Source organism: Styela clava, chromosome 10 (genome assembly GCF_964204865.1).
Source record: "Styela clava chromosome 10, kaStyClav1.hap1.2, whole genome shotgun sequence".
Classification (NCBI taxonomy): domain Eukaryota; kingdom Metazoa; phylum Chordata; class Ascidiacea; order Stolidobranchia; family Styelidae; genus Styela; species Styela clava.
In genome coordinates this window covers 18847735-18865932 of record NC_135259.1, presented here as the reverse complement: position 1 = coordinate 18865932, position 18198 = coordinate 18847735, and positions in this window count along the sequence as shown.

Genomic DNA, 18198 nt, shown 5'->3' with positions numbered 1-18198 from the left:
TCTTATCTTCTCTACATTTGCACGCAGGCGTAGTACTGGGTAGGAGAGGGTTTTCATATTTATCGCGAGCATGAGAAAGGCCTACGAGACAGCTTGTTTAATGTCGAATTCTGTCACGGTATGAGCACGGTATTTCTGTAGTTACGAAACACGGAAAACGGCATCACCTTTCCGATGATAAATAAAAGTACAACCGTGCTAACAAAATGACGTAATTTACCGACGTTTCCAATTTTATGCAGAAAAACTTCTTTAGGGCATGATATGAAGGACACAAACGTAAATGTAATCTCTTATACGGTAGCATGATATAATAGAGCGAAGTTATTTTTTAAAGTTCGAACAAGCTTGGCGACTTTTAGAGCGATTCACGCACAGGCAGAAAAAAGTTAGCTTTATTATTCATCGATTTCACGAATATACCTGGTGGCAATCACCTTGATATAATTGTTCACAGTTTTCTACGACGATTTCCAATCACGGCTATTAAATATGTCTAGCCCATGATTGGGTTAACAAACGCGGTTATTGAACTGGTTGGTGTTGCTGTGGTTACGAAACTATGAATTCCATAGCGAGAAATTTTGCTTTGTGTTTGCTGTAGCATTACTGAATGTTTTTTATTATGAATATAAGAAATCATACACAAATTATAAACCACTTGAACTGGGCGAAAGCGACACTAGCTTATCCATTAAAGATTGGATAAATAAATTAGTAATATGATGTTTTTACGGGAGGTATAAAAAGTTTAAAATTAGGCGAAGAAAGGAATACAATGAAAAGAGTTACGAGCAACCTGTTTATTTGTTAACCCGTTAAAATTCGGGTTAGGCTTGAATTGAAAATTTGAATTTTCAACGCACTCTTCATTTATAGCCCTCACCCTAACGGTATAATTACTATTTTTTAATAATTTTGAGCGGTGGCGTTTTTTTTTGGATGGGGTTTGTATAAAAGTTTATTTTGGTAATTGTCTGGGTGATTTATGTTCGCGCACAAAATATCAGTGGCCCTTTGCACACGGTCTTGTTTCGTGCGGAAGACGTGAATAAGCTGGTATAAAATGATATATCAGGGTATATTTTTCATTTTTAATATGACTCGGAATGAATATTTTAATAATTAATTTAAAGCTTGGTGAACGTAACAAACAAATAAAAGAAAATGTAAAAATTTTATCACAAATTCCTCCATTTTATTTTAGAAAAATATAGTTTCAGACAGAGTAGTGTCAGATGAACATTGAAAATAATGAGAATTGGAAAAAAAATCAAAAATCTAGCCCAATGGATGATATTATTGCATAAGAAAGGATATGTTATAAGTGTAATCAATACCTAATTCAGCTCTAAACTTTGCATGATGGTTTGATGTCCAAATTGCAATGCAAATCACCTAGGGCAGGGATGTGCAACGTTTATTAAATAGGACCAGATACGAGTAACTGGTTGAAGCCGCGGGCCTCACCTTTATTTAAAACAGTCTTTCTAGTAATTGCAGGCACAAAAAATTGTTTCTTTTTGTTATTGATCTTATGGCATTGCTAGGGGTCCTTGCAGAAAAAGTGAGTTAAAACGCAAAAATTTCTGAAAAAAACTGCTATTAAAATTTCTGAATTTATTGTCACACCGACTTTAAGCAAATTCAGGAAGAAACGTGTTTTTATAACATTGTGAATTTTGCAACAGGATTTTGCTAGCTAGTTTTACTAATATGACAGTGGCACACAGATACTTGTATAGATTTAGAGACGCAAAGAGATTGGAATTTCTCGCACGTACCAGATTATCTAAACTAAAAACTTGTTTCGCGGGCACATCATTCAAAATTGGCACTTCTCTGCGGGTGGTATTTGGCCCGCGGGCCACAGTTTGTACATCCCTGACATAGGGTGTAATAAATCGGATTTCAATAACGAATGATGCTTTTACAGGGCCTTGTTCGGAGCGAAAGGCACGAATAAGTTTTGTATAAACAATTCTAATGTTTTTTAATTGCATGGGAAAGTATTTTGATAAGATAACCTTAGTGTCTGGCTCCTGGGAGATGTTAAATTGAGTTATATATACTTTCATGGAATTAGGTTGACCATATTTCCAAACCCCAAATGGAGGACACATCATTTGGTAGAAGCATGTTTTCCCCGTGCCTGATATGTATACATTATATATCTACTAAATATCTATGCTTAAATATAGAAGTTACTATAGACGATGCGACGACGATGCAATAATGCATTTTTGTCTTGTCAACGTGCAACAAAAAGCTAATCTTATTCACCTCAGAAACGAAAGTATCGTATCCGCAAGTAATGCACCCCGCTTCGCTATTAGTTTTATCTTTTCTGAGGCATGGATACTTCTGCTTTAATTCTTGGGTAAAATGGGTTTTTTCTGGGTCTACAAACGAAATTTTCTGTCAAAATCGAAACTTCACTAAATTGCGAAATACAAATGAAATGACGTAAAAATAATTGCAGAACAACACGATTTTCCGTGATAAACGGCTATGCATAACAAATATGCATTTAACCTAGGGCAGTGCTTCTTAAGTTTTGCGGGTCTGCCGAACCTCTCCACTATTGTGCAAGCTCCCGTCAAAGGTTTAAACTAGGATCTCAATCAGAACTTCACAAAGGGGAAGCTAATATTTTGCAAAGTTATATAAAATGATCAATGTGATGTAACCTTAGAACTAGATACTAATTAATACGCTGTGTGTGTAAATAGGGATTGTTGTGTCACAATGGTGTCGCAGCAACCACCTTTTGTTGTATAAAAGTTGCATTTTGGAGATTCGAAAGATGATATGATACCTCAAAAATGTTGGTAGCTTAAGTCATTCGTGTCCAAAACTTCAAACTGCATCCGAATGCGGAATAAAGCGTTTTTTTTTTTCACGGATTTTTGCCGAAATTGACATAGCTTACATTATGAACTAGAGCCATTTTGATCTGAGTTTTAATGAAATGTACTGAATTCAAGATGTAACGGTCATTGACATGTCCAGTAAAACATATACACCCGGCTGAGCCATTTCACGAGTTGTTACGTGTAAGATTGTATATCTTCGATGGACTATCGTAATTTTGATATTTTTTCTTAATTTGTAAGCTGTGTACTAGACAGATTTTATTTTATATAACTATTGTAGAGGCCCTCCGGCGAATCTGTGGAACAGCTCCACCGAACCCAGGTTTGAAACACTGACCTAAAGGTATCGTATGCTATCTCAATGCAATAAATTGCGTCATGCGTGTCATATGTGTAATGATATTGATAAGTTTCTACTTACTTTGAAATTTTCTTAACACATCAAAAACTGTTGAGTATATCATAAGAGAATTTAAATATTTTATCCCGCGAAAAAGGAGGACATTTTGACTTTTTAGAGCGTCCTCGGAGGACACAAAATTTTCAACGAAAAAGGATGACAAATCCTCCAAAAAGATGACGTATGGTCACCCTAATGGAATGGATTGTACTATAAAAGATAAATTTAGATATCTAGAGCAATAATACAATTTTTAAAGTGTACTCAACAGCATGTAATAATGATATATATAAAGCCATCTAACCAGTGGCATGTCTAGAGGGGGTCAAAGCGGAAGCCGCCACGGGCAGCACCTTATATGGGTGAGTTTGTTGCTCAGTTTGATGATTTTAATAATAATATTACAAACATTTCACTCTTACTTGACTTTTTATTTATTTATTCTCATGTATAACAACAACATATATTTTTTTATCCTCCAAATTATTTTTGAGGTTACAATAAGGGGCAGCATTATCAGAAACTCGCCCTGGGCAGCAGAAAAGTTGGATATGGCTTCTAACTGACTAAAATGCCACTACAAGATATCCATTATATGTTCCATGTTTAATAATAGGAAAAAGGGCGCTCCAGAAGTGTGTGTTCCAATATGGAGGTAACTAATTTTGTTACCCTAATTTCTACATAATGTGGTGTAAACGGACTGAAACCTATTGCAGGGGACATATTCACTTGGCTATCATAGATAGTCCACGGACTCGTAATAGAACTAAAATAAAGGGAAATTGGAATAAAATTATGCATAACCTTAACTTGGTAGACACACTATGGGAGTACTCAAAGAGAATACTACCTTGTAGATAATAGATAGTAATTGGTTGTAATATTGTTCAGTTTTTTTCAGACATTGCAATTGAGTTTAAACTCAAAGATGTTCATTTTGTCAATCCATTCCCTTTTTCTTTTGCACCAATTCAAATGTAGACTCAAACTAATATGTATCTATCAACTTACTTTTTCTGGTTTTGCTCAGCCTGCCGAATAGGTTATATTCATGCCTGTAGTTTTAGTCATAAATCTCTAAACTGTGAGCCCAACATGGTGTATTGATACACGTTGACATGAGGATGTCCTGAGCTATTCAAGTTGACTAAAACTAATTATACAAAAGATATATATAAAAACGTTCTCGCAGTGATGGGTGTTGATAATTCGTTACTGGAAAGACCATGAGTTTTTTTTTTTATGGAGTTGAGGCTCAAGGAACCCTTGTGCAATAGTTTGATTTTTTGAATTGCATGTATGATAATATATATAAAAGCAAATCTAATACTGGCAAAACTAAATTATCTTCAAAGTGTTGCAAGTTTAATAATAGTGATCAACCCATTGAATTATGTTTAAACAATATAAATCTATTAATGAAGACTCTTGGATTTGAATGATGACTTGTGGTCTGTACTGGCATAGCTCCAGGGTTCTGCACAAACCTGGTTGAAAATCAGCACAATAGAGACAGACTCAACCCATCGATCCCCAATATTCTCATATTTTTTAGTTTATTATTTTTAACTGACTATTGATCTTTACCATTTGCAGTCATATCTTGTTTTATCTGAAGAACATAGTTAGACTATGATCTAACGAAAGCTAATAAATAAACTTGCTATTTCGTGGAAAGAGGTTACGTTATTTCTATGAATCATTAGACTTAGATAATTTGGCATCATAGGTTCCACATACCATGCCCACCACCTCAGGGTATAGTAAAAGTCGGTAGGCAGTGCAGAGACAGAAAGATTTCAGTCCTTCCAAAAGGGTAACTGATTACTTATCGTTAAATATAGGTGCAAGCTTGTTTTGCACAGATCTTTGGTTGGTATAGCAAGTATATTCGGTCCTGGAACTCGGTTACCTCTCGCAGCAATGGAGGTTATTGAACTTATTGAGAAGAACACTAAAAAACAAAAACAATCAATTTGATTGGTGTTTCTCATTTGGAAGAATACTCTTGGATAACGCACTTCTGTTATGAACTGAACTCAGCTTGAAGTCGATAAGTTGACATTCTGAACCAGTGGTTTCCAAGATTTTTTGCTCTGCTACCTACCCCCTTTGAATGTATATTTCAAGGTGCTGCGACACCCTTATGTATTTTTCTAGAAACAAGAGTGCAGTGGCACGTACCTGGAGAAGAAATGAGTAAATATAACCGATATTAATCAAAAAAAAAAAGCGCGCATTCAACTTTTTTTCACTTTATTCACTTGACCCCTGAAAGGTGCGACCCCCAGGTTGGGAGCCACTGTATTCCAAATCCTCGGCAGTTTGGAGTGTTCGTAGAATTTATTTCCGGTGGAGTAATAAAATATTTCGTGCCAAATATGACGGTGATATCCTACTCATTTCCATGAGAGCTATATTTTATTAAATGTTTTTTTCCCTGTTCACTTCTGTTTATCAATTCGGTATTTACGGCCACGTTTGAAAATGTAATTGCGGTACCTCACTGAATCAGGCAGGGCCTCACTTTGCATCATAACCATCGGCTATTGAGACACTTGGGTATATTCACTTGCTGTATATATATGTATGTATGCAAGTGTTTTCACCAAACATTAGCAAATTATATCGTTTTGCTAACACTGATTGTGGAAGTCGTGAATAAGCTGGTATAAAAAGATATATTAGGGTATATTTTTCATTTTTAGTATGACTCGGAATGAATATTGTAATAATTAATTCAAAGCTTGGTGAACGTAACAAACAAATAGAAGAAAATGTAAAAATTTTATCACAAATTACTCCATTTTATTTTAGAAAAATATAGTTTCAGACAGAGTAGTGTCAGATGAACATTGGAAATAATGAGAATTGAAAAAAAAATCAAAAATCTAGCCCAATGGATGATATTATTGGATAAGAAAGGATATGTTATAAGTGTAATCAATACCTAATTCATGATTCATAAACTTTGCATGATGGTTTGATGTCCAAATTGCAATGCAAATCACCTAGGGCAGGGATGTGCAACGTTTATTAAATAGGACCAGATACGAGTAACTGGTTGAAGCCGCGGGCCTCACCTTTATTTAAAACAGTCTTTCTAGTAATTGCAGGAACAAAAAATTGTTTCTTTTTGTTATTGATCTTATGGCATTGCTAGGGGTCCTTGCAGAAAAAGTGAGTTAAAACGCAAAAATTTCTGAAAAAAAACTGCTATTAAAATTTCTGAATTTATTGTCACACCGACTTTAAGCAAATTCAGGAAGAATCGTGTTTTTATAACATTGTGAATTTTGCAACAGGATTTTGCTAGCTAGTTTTACTAATATGACAGTGGCACACAGATACTTGTATAGATTTAGAGACGCAAAGAGATTGGAATTTCTTGCACTTACCAGATTATCTAAACTAAAAACTCGTTTCGCGGGCACATCATTCATAAGTGGCACTTCTCTGCGGGTGGCATTTGGCCCGCGGGCCACAGTTTGTACACCCCTGACATAGGGTGTAATAAATCGGATTTCAATAACGAAAGATGCTTTTAGAGGGCCTTGTTCGGAGCGGAAGGCACGAATAAGTTTTGTATAAACAATTCTAATGTTTTTTAATTGCATGGGAAAGTATTTTGATAAGATAACCTTAGTGTCTGGCTCCTGGGAGATGTTAAATTGAGTTATATATACTTTCATGGAATGGATTGTACTATAAAAGATAAATTTAGATATCGAGAGCAATAATACGATTTTTAAAGTGAACTCAACAGTATGTAATAATGATATATATAAAGCCATCTAACCAGTGGCATGTCTAGAGGGGGTCAAAGCGGAAGCCGCCACGGGCAGCACCTTATATGGGTGAGTTTGTTGCTCAGTTTGATGATTTTAATAATAATATTACAAACATTTCACTCTTACTTGACTTTTTATTTATTTATTCTCATGTATAACAACAACATATATTTTTTTATCCACAAAATTATTTTTGAAGTTACAATAAGGGGCAGCATTATCAGAAACTCGCCCTGGGCAGCAGAAAAGTTGGACATGGCACTGCTTCTAACTAACTAAAATGCCACTACAAGATATCCATTATATGTTCCATGTTTAAAAATAGGAAAAAGGGCGCTCCACAAGTGTGTGTACCAATATGGAGGTAACTAATTTTGTTACCCTACGTTACATAAAGTGGTGTAAACGGACTGAAACCTAAGGGCAGGGGACATATTCACTTGGCTATCATAGACCGTCCCCGGACTCGTAAAATAACTAAAATAAAGGGAAATTGGAATAAAATTATGCATAACCTTAACTTGGCAGACACACTATGGGAGTACCCAAAGAGAATACTACCTTGTAGATAATAGGTAGTAATTGGTTGTAATATTGTTCAGTTTTTATCAGACATTGCAATTGAGTTTAGACTCAAAGATGTTCATTTTGTCAATCCATTCCCTTTTTCTTTTGCACCAATTCAAATGTAGACTGAGAACTGCTGGGAAATTTGAAAAGCATAGAATACATTTTCTGTCACATTATTATTTATTATTAAGAAATGGGAAGATCTTACATACTTGTATTGGCCGGAGGTAAGCCTGGAGTTTGGTGATGAGTGATGATTTTGTATGTTTTACATAATATCTCATAACAGGGAAGGAAAGCTCTGATTTGTCTCAAACTAATATGTATCTATTCTGGTTTTGCTCAGCCTGCCTAAAAGGTTATATTCATGCCTGTAGTTTTAGTCAGAAACCTCTAAACTGTGAGCCCAACATGGTGTATTGATACACGTTGACATGAGGATGTCCTGAGCTATTCAAGTTGATTGAGATAATTATATAAAAGATAAATATAAAATCGTTCTCGCAGTGATGGGTGTTGATAATTCGTTACTGGAAAGACCATGAGTTTTTTTTTATGGAGTTGAGGCTCAAGGAACCCTTGTGCAATAGTTTGATTTTTTGAATTGCATGTATGATAATATATATAGAAGCAAATCTAATACTGGCAAAACTAAATTATCTTCAAAATGTTGCAAGTTTAATAATAGTGATAAACCCATTGAATTACGTTTAAACAATATAAAACTATTAATGAAGACTCTCGGATTTGAATGGTGACTTGTGGTCTGTACTGGCATAGCTCCAGGGTTCTGCACAAACCTGGTTGAAAATCACTGTTTAGTGGGTAAATCATTAGAACAAAATTAAAACAAACACAAACAACAACAAGACAAACAAAATGTTCTCAAACCTGGAATCACCCAACATCAATCTTTTAGACAGCACAATAGAGACAGACTCAACCCATCGATCCCCAATATTCTCCTATTTTTTAGTATATTATTTTTAACTGACTATTGATTTTTACCATTTGCAGCCATATCTTGTTTTATCTGAAGAAGTTAGTTAGACTATGATCTAACGAAAGCTAATAAATAAACTTGCTATTTCGTGGAAAGAGGTTACGTTAATTCTATGAATCATTAGACTTAGATAGTTTGGCATCATAGGTTCCACATACCATGCCCACTACCTCAGGGTATAGTAAAAGTAGGTAGGCAGTGCAGAGACAGAAAGATTTCAGTCCTTCCAAAAGGGTAACTGATTACTTATCGTTAAATATAGGTGCAAGCTTGTTTTGCACAGATCTTTGGTTGGGGCGCGTTATGTATAGCAAGTATATTCGGTCCTGGAACTCGGTTACCTCTCGCAGCAATGGAAAATATTGAACTTATCGAGAAGAACACTAAAAACCAAAAACAATCAGTTTGATTAGTGTTTCTCATTTGGAAGAAAACTTTTGGAACAACTTACAATAATGCACTTCTGCTATGGCCTGAGCTCTGCCTGAAGTCGATAAGTTGACATTCTGAACCAGTGATTCCCAAGCGTTTTTGCTCTACTACTCCCTTTGAATATATATTTCAAGGTGCTGCGACACCCTTATGTATTTTTCTAGAAACAAGAGTGCAGTGGCACGTAACTGGAGAAGAAATGAGGAAATAGAACCGATATTAATCAAAAAAGAAAGCGCGCATTCAACATTTTTTTCACTTTATTCACTTGACCCCTGAAAGGTGCGACCCCCAGTTTGGGAGCCACTGTATTCCAAATCCTCGGCAGTTTGGAGTCTTCGTAGAATATATTTCCGGTGGAATAATAATATATTTCTTGCCAAATATGACGGTGATATCCTACTCATTTCCATGAGGGATATATTTTATTAAATGTTTTTTCCCTGTTCACTTCTGTTTATCAATTCGGTATTAACGGCCACGTTTAAAAATGTGATTGCGGTACCTCACTGAATCAGGGCCTCACTGTGCATCATCACCACCGGCTATTGAGACACTTGGGTATATTCACTTGCTGTATATATATATGTATGCAAGTGTTTTCACCAAACATTAGCAAATCATATCGTTTTGCTAACACTGATTGTGCTCTAAATCAGATTTTTCCAAACTTTTTGGGCTGCGGACCCCTGTTTGTAAATCTTAGTCTTGACATGTCCCATCCTTACAACACAAACAACATTAATATGATTGATGAGGTTGCTTTTCACTGCACAATTTCTTTTCTCGGAGCAATTTTGTGACAAGCAAACTCGTATGTACGACTCTTGCGGCAAATCTCAACCTGTATTTTGTCATCATATTGGTAGTGGCTGCAAATACTGCCTAAAATTGTTAATGCCTATTCTCGAGCAACCAAAAAGATGCAACAGCTTCTTGATTGAAATCAATCATTAAAGATCGATCAGACTCTTTTCAAATTGTTGCGAACCCCCTGTGCATTCATCACGGACCCCAGTTTGGGAAACCCTTCTCTACATGTTCTAAATGTTTTGGTCATTGTGCAGATGTCTTGCTTGTTTCTAATATGTAATCAACATCAGTGGGTCATGCGTATTGTTCTGTTATAATTACCGATAACGTGTGTGTTTGCACAATAAAATTGTTTGTATTGCACTGTTTACCTATTCTTGGCACTATTCACTATTGTGACCCGCGAACAATGCAAAAACAACCTTGGACCACCCTGTTCTAAATATTTTGGCTATCGTGCAGATGCCTTGTCTGTTTCTAACATGTAATCACCATCAGTGTGTCATGCATATTGTTTCTGTTATACTCCTCGATAACTGAATTTTCCATTTTTTCTCTTTACACTCAGTTGCTATACTTAGTTTATTACTTATATAGATCTAGCTGTATAATTTACTGATATTGTGCCATCAATATAGCCCTATTTTTAAAATTATACAATGGGAAAAAAATATTTCAGATTTCTTTCGATTGAAGTCTATTCTTTTTCTGTTGTTTTTGCAATCTGAATAAAGTCTTAAACGAATTATAGGAATGGTCCGCCACTGGGGGCGCTATTATACCATAATGCAATAACATTATTTTAAACTCTTGAATTGAAACTCATAGTTGGGCAGTTTGCTTGTATATGCATTTGATTAAGGCTTGACGTTGATAAAATATTTTGACAATGACTATTATTGCTCCAGTAGGCTTAACGATATATTGCCTTGAAATCTATTTATCATTAAATATTTGTAGACTTCTTCATTGTTTTGAAAAATGTTAGGTATTTCATTGTGAATTCCTGTCTATTTGCTCGATTTATTCAACATCCAGTCCAAAAATGGTCTCCAAAAAAATTTAGCGTATATACGAAATTAGGAGCTCCAGAAGTATGTGCACCAAATTGGAGGTAACCAATTTCGTTCGCCTACTCTACATCAAGTTGTGTAAAGTGACGGAAGCCTATGGGCAGAGGGTATATTCACTTGGGTAAGACAGACAGTTGCAAAACTCGTAATAGAACTAAAATATTTAAAATTGAATTGAAATTATGCCCTAACCCTAACCTGGTACACACACTACCGGAGTACCAAAAATTAACCTTATCTCTTCATGTTACGATGTTATATATGTTCATGCAGATTCATGTTTGAAATCCACTCAAAACAATTTTTTTTTGTGAACTTTTGTGTTAAACTTCATTTCACTGACCTAAGCACCCACTGCAACTATACCTGTTTATGTCAATTTGCATCCACGGGGTAAATATATCTGCAAAACGCCGTTTTTGTACTGAATATGGAGTTTTTCTTTATTATTTTAAAGTTTGCCTAAAATTTGTTGGGTTGAATAAAATACCAATATTTTGTAATTACTATATGTACTATTTCAAACATTATACGATTAAATATTCTTCTGACAAACAGTTCGATTTTTGACTTCATGTGTGTGTTTGCTGGTAGATCAGGAAAATTAGGGTTGTGATCCCACACTTTATAATAATTTATTCTTGTATTGGTGCCATATGGGTACGATGAGGCCTTTCTACCCAGTGCTTTATTGTGGACGCATTCATATTTTGCTGCTTCGTTTTTAGGTCAAAAACTGCCAGACCATTAACCTTCAGGTAAAGCTTTTTCTAAGACAGCAACATGGCGTTTTCTTATTGCTAGTTAGTCATGAGTGTTACCATTCGATCGTTACGGTCGGCTTGTGGGTTCCCCATTCTGTCTACATTTTCGCGCAGGGCTTAGTACTGGGTAGAATTCATATTTATCTAGAGCGTGAGAAAGGCCTATGAGACGGCTTGTTTCATGGCGAATTCTGTTACGGTATGAGTCCGGTATTTCTGTAGGTATTTCTGTAGGTCCGGTATTACAATACACGGAAAATCGCATCGCCTTTCCGAGGATGAATAAAAGTACAACCGTGCTAACAAAATAACGTAATTTACCGACGTTTTAAAATTTTATGCAGAAAAACTTCTTTAGGGCATGATATGAAGGACACAAACGTAAATGTAATCTTTTAAACAGTAGCATGATATAATAGATCTAAGTTATTTTTTAAAGCTTGGCGACTTTTCAAAGAGCGATTTACGCACAGGCAGAAACGAGTTCGCTTTATTATTCATCGACTTCATGAACATACCTGGTGGTAATCGTCTTGTTATAACTGCTCACAGTTTTTTTACGGCGATTTCTAATCACGGCTATTAAATATGTCTGGCCCATGCTTGACTAACAAACGCGTTCATTGAACTGGTTGGTGTTACTGTGGTTACGAAACAATAAATTTCATCATCGGCCATTCACGCCAACTAGTTCTCAGGCTTGGTGAAGCAGTATTCCAGTATAAAAAAAAGTTAAACCTTTACCCAGAGAAGGATATTCTAGAATCTAGTTATTAGCGAGAACTTTTGCTTTGTATCTGATGTAGTATTATTAATATTCTTTGGTTCATTATTATTTTAATATTTTTATACACACATTCTAAACAACCTGAACTGGACAAAACTGGAAATGCCTCTTGGGGTCAACATGGGGTTAAGGTAGCTGATTCATTAAAGATTGAATAAATGAATTAGTCTTATGATGAGTTCCAAAATAGCAGAAGATAGAAATTTAACGAAAATGGTTGGGAACCATCTGTTGAGCTATTAATTTTAATAAATCGGTGATATCACGCAAGCATTGTTATAAGTTCTTTTGTTAGGTATCGTTTTTCACCCCACTTGATACGGCGGCACTTGTTTTTTCTAAATCTTTGCACAAAAGAGGTATTATCATTCAGTTAGTTAGTATTTGGGAATTATGTTAGTATGTGGATGAGTTAAAATATCAGTGGCTTATGCACACGGCCTTGTTCGGAGCGGTAGAAGTGAATAAGCGTAATATAAACAGATTTATATGAAGATAAATATTTTTACAAAATAAATCCTCCAAACGAGTATTGTAACAACGTGCCGAATTGGAGTGGAGATAACAAATAAAATAAGTTGTGGGAATTTCATCACCAATAACTTTATTCTATATAGGGTGTCCATAAAGTCTTGAAAAATTTTAAAAAATTTTAAAATTGCAAAGGAATTCATCAATATCATATATTGTTTTGGCCCTCACAGATGTATTAAATGAAATAAAAATGCTAGAACAATTACTGATTATGAAACAACAAGCCTGGTTAAGATATATTGAGAACTGACCTCATAACAAGATTGAAACTGTAAAGGGACTTTATGGACACCCTGTATTGCAAGAAAATATAGTTTTAGTTAGAGTAGTACCATGAAAACTTGCCTGAAATTAACTTGAAATTTGAAAACCTTGAGAAATAGATGAAGTTAGGAAAAGGGGGAGTCTGTGTTATTAGAAGTGCCATCCAGACTGAATACAGCTCTAAACATGGGAATCTGAACTTTATCGGCTAATCACCTAGGATGTTTGATCAGGCATTTGCGAATTGGTTAACTTTGGGGCCATTTCTAATAATAATTAGTAGCTGTACAGATAATGCAGTAATGAAAGATATCAGCGGTGCTTTTTTAGTGCCAATTTCGGAGCAAAAGGCATGGATAAGTGTGGATAAATGGATAAATAACTCTAATGTTCCACAATTGCACAAATGTTGAAGTTCCCCTTTTTTCCATGAGTGTTAAAAACTTCAGAAAGAAAGTCACAAGCCATAAAAGGTTGGGAACCATTGTATCAGAGTATGGAAAAAGTCGCAGGAAAGCATGATATATATAATCTGTTTTAACTTCAGTATATTAGCAAGTTCCATTCTGCTATTTTGAATGATAAAAAAAAAATTATTACCTTGCAGATAATAGGTAGGAATTGATTGCAAAATTTATTAATAGTGAGAAAAAGAGTGAAACATTTTCAATATTATTGACCTCTGATCAGACATGATCATTGAAATTGAGCTTAGACTCATTGAATATTAACGATGCTTCTGTCCGCACAATACGTTTTTTGCTTTAATCTAAAATCTAAATGTAGACTGAGAAAACCTTGGAAAGATATAAAGAACCAATTCTTTGTTCTTATCATTTATTGCTGCTCATTCTTTTTTCAAAACCAACATTTCCAAGTAAAAACATGGTAAAATGTATGAGAATTTAACTTTAATTTAACTTGTCTACCTTGTTTCAAAATTTGTTTTATTCATTAAAAAGAGTAATGAGTAAAATTAGTTTTTGTCCATCTGATTGTTTCTTATAACACTATATACTGTACCCATCATAAACTATTCAGTATAGGCCATTATAATGATGTTAGATGAGTATAAATCTACTTTAGAAGAACGCGTAAAATTTTGTGCTGCACTTGCACCGACTTTGAAAGGGGCAGATTTAAATCGCAAACCTATGGATGATATAGCTTAGCAATCTAACAACTGAGACATTTCTGTCATAGATACTTGGAAAAGGCTTGAAATCTAATCTTGAATATGATAGCGTGATATAGTGCAGGGGTTCTCAAACTTTTGGTGTTACGGAGCCCTTGAAAAGGTTGACTATTATTCACGGAGCCCCAAAATAAATGTTAAAATTGTAACTTCCGGATTAATATTCCTGAGCAAGTTAAATATACTTTACTTAATTTAAATGCTGAGCCTTTTTTAATAGGGTTAATACAAGTCATAAATAAATCTAAATTTCAAACATAAATTATATATACTAAAGCTGTAAATTTGACACTTGACAAACATATTTATAAATTAGGGGTCGAATCTTTTCTCTTTTGATATTTTTGGAAGACCTAAAAGGCCGCTAATAGCATGCGCGATTGCATTTTATTACAATCGCCGATTTTTTTTGTCAGCATGGTGTGTTTTTGAACCTTTGAACATCTTTACGCCGGTGTTTATTCTCTCTAAATCAAAAATCTCCCCCGGCATGTACATGTATTGTTACATAATGACGACGTTAATTGCTTTTTTGTTCTCGTGGGGAATTATGAGTTCAATGTGAAAAACATGTTACCATATTATAGTCATTGGCGACGAAATGCTAAAAATAATAATTAATAAAGTGTTAATCCGCAACTATTGATTGAAAAGTGGCATTCTAGAATATTAAAACTAAAACTTAAAATGGAAGATCACACGTTTGGTTTCAGCAGACTCACCTCAGCTTGAAAACGCTTTTATAGACTTTGTGAATCACAAAATTTGGTGTTATGTTAGGATTTCATCGTAGTAACTGCGAAATCGAAACACAGTCAATTGTGCGTGCGATGTACCTTTTCTTACATTCTGAAACTACCGACGGAGCCGAATGTAATAAAATAAATTTTCTTTTGTTCGTATTTTGCCCAGGCATTGTGATTTTTTTAACGACGATATATATCTTGCTTATTAAAATATTCTCAACTGCCAAAGAACAAATCAAGTTTGACAAATCGCAAAAATACGACTCCAATTTATTTATAGTTGGCAGTTTATCACATATTTTATGTTATTTTAGAATAGTACTCTTTCATTTTAGTAATCCTAATTTAGGGGGGGGGGGGGGGGGGGGTCATGAGTATTAAAAGCCCCTGTAGAGGGCCACGAGCCATAAAGGTTGGAAAAGAACTATATCAGGGTACAGGCACAGTACTAAGCAAGTTGCATTATTATTAACAAATAATAAGACATAGCCATGAAGATTATGCTTAGACTCATTGTTTAACAATGCTTCTGTTTGCACAATACTTTTTTTGCAATCTGAATGTGGACTGAGAACAACTTGAAAATATTTCAGCCACCAAATACTTTTTCTGGCACATTATAATTTATTGCTACTATTGATTCTCTTTCAAAAAACAAAATTTCTAAGTAAAAACATGGTAAAATGTATAGAAATTTTAACTTGGTTACCTCTTTTCAAAATTCAATTTATTTATTATAAAGAAGTACTGAGGGAAATTGTTTTTTGTCCATATAATTTCTTTATATAACAACATATACTCAGTATAAACTATTAAGTATAGGTTATTATGATGAAATTAGGTGAGGAATTATTTTATTAGCTATACAAGCTGGCTTTGTTATAAGTTATTTTTTTAGAAATCCGTTTTCACACAAATAGGTATCCCAGTATGTCGATGTGTGTTTACCAAATCTCAGAACAAAAAAATATCATTCAACAATTATTGCCCTTGCCCTTAGTTTTATTTTATAAGTTATGGTATATAACGCTGGCTTTGTACTAGATATCAGTTTTCACCCAAGATGTATCTCTTAGTTCTGAGTAAGACTGTTTTTTTATGCCATCATGTAGCGCATACTAAATATTTGGTAGAATCTAAGCTCTTTAAATTGTTCTAACTGAGGAAGTGATTTCTTGCAATCTTATTGATTTTATATAAACAAATTCTTATTGATTTGTCCAATATGCTGATGTCTGCATAATACCTTTTTTTCTACATCGATTCAAATGTGGACTGAAAACTACTTGGGAAAGTAAAAAGTTTCAAATAATTGTTCAAGAACAATATTCTCATGGTTCAATATAAGAGGTGAGCAAGGTTTTTGGACCAGGGGCCAAAAATATTGCCTACCTAGACTGGCAGGCCATGAAAGTGTGACGTATAAAGTTACACTTTATGAACAGAATGGCAAGGATGTGTGAGCTATGAACAAGAATGAAAGTTAATGGTCTGTGACAAACTAAAATACAGCTTACACAAACTACGATCATAATCTAACAAACCTATTGCATCATATAGATTTCAATACCAAAAATTATGAGTGCATGCGGAATTGGTTGAAACCTTAAATTTATGGCAGCTTCGGGTGAACCAGATTGAATCAACCAACGGTCCGGATTTGACCTGTGGGCCGTAGTTCGCCCATGTCAGTTTCGTATATAAAAAAAACATTTCCAATTAGACAGATGGTAAAAATTTACGAGAATAAAATGATTGATGATTGATCGAATTTCAACTTTTTTATCATCAGTACTTTCCATTTCATTGATTTAATATAAAGAGTACTGGGTAAAATTGTTTTTTGTCCATACCCGACATGGAATGGTAACAGGACGAAAGACTGTGGTTTGCCATAATATGGTTAATTCATAAGTTAATAAATATGTGAATTCTATCCTATTTGATTGCCTCACATCACAAACCGGTACTTGACCACATTACAAAATAATTTACTATTGTATTCCTAACAATACAGTTATTTATATTCATTGTGATTGATATAAAATATCAATCCAGCATATTTCTTGTTGAAAGTATCTATATTCTTTTGTTATGTAACTTTTCCAGATATTTCAACACGTTCGTAAATAAGGAGGAAAAATTTGTTCAAAGTTAAGACCTAAGCCTCCAAAGAGGAAAGAATACTTATAGCAGAGCTATAAATAACCACTGATATACTAAACTATGTATTGATTTACCTTATCACAAAGATGCCAAAAGATAGCGATTGATGGTTGAACCAAGTTGAGTCAAGTCATAAGGGAATAGCTAGCTAGGTGAAATAAACATTAACAAATGTGAGGACTTATAGATATAAACTAAAAAGATATAATTTTAATTTATGCATTCTCCAAAATATTGCACCTGCATTAAATTCTGAATCTGATATTTACTCATCTCAATCACAGATCCTCATCCACCTCACAGTGAAGTAGTTAAAACAATTAGAAAGTATAACTACGAAGTTCAAAATTTCTTTTGATATCTTGAAATCTTGAATATATACAAAGTAATAATATCATGCACTCCCAGAGATTAATTAGGACTTTAAATCTGAGATTAGGAATGAATACTTCATGCATTATTTGTAGTTTGATTTGAATTGTTTGTAATTTGATCCTAATTTGTATTTCTTCTTCTTTTAGATCTCTAATGTTAAAGTATTCAACACTTGTGTACTACTAGCTAAACAATATTGAGATATATACACCAATCAATTGTGGTTATTGCAGTCTGATCACAAACGATTGTATAAATTTTTAAAAGGCAGAAGACTTTAGTCACAGGTATGTTATTTTAGCTTTCGTACATCATAATAAAAATCGATGAGTCTTTCGTCATATTTTTCATAATATCAATCTTCTTATAATTGTCGTCCTTGAACAAAACCTGTCATCCCAAAAAT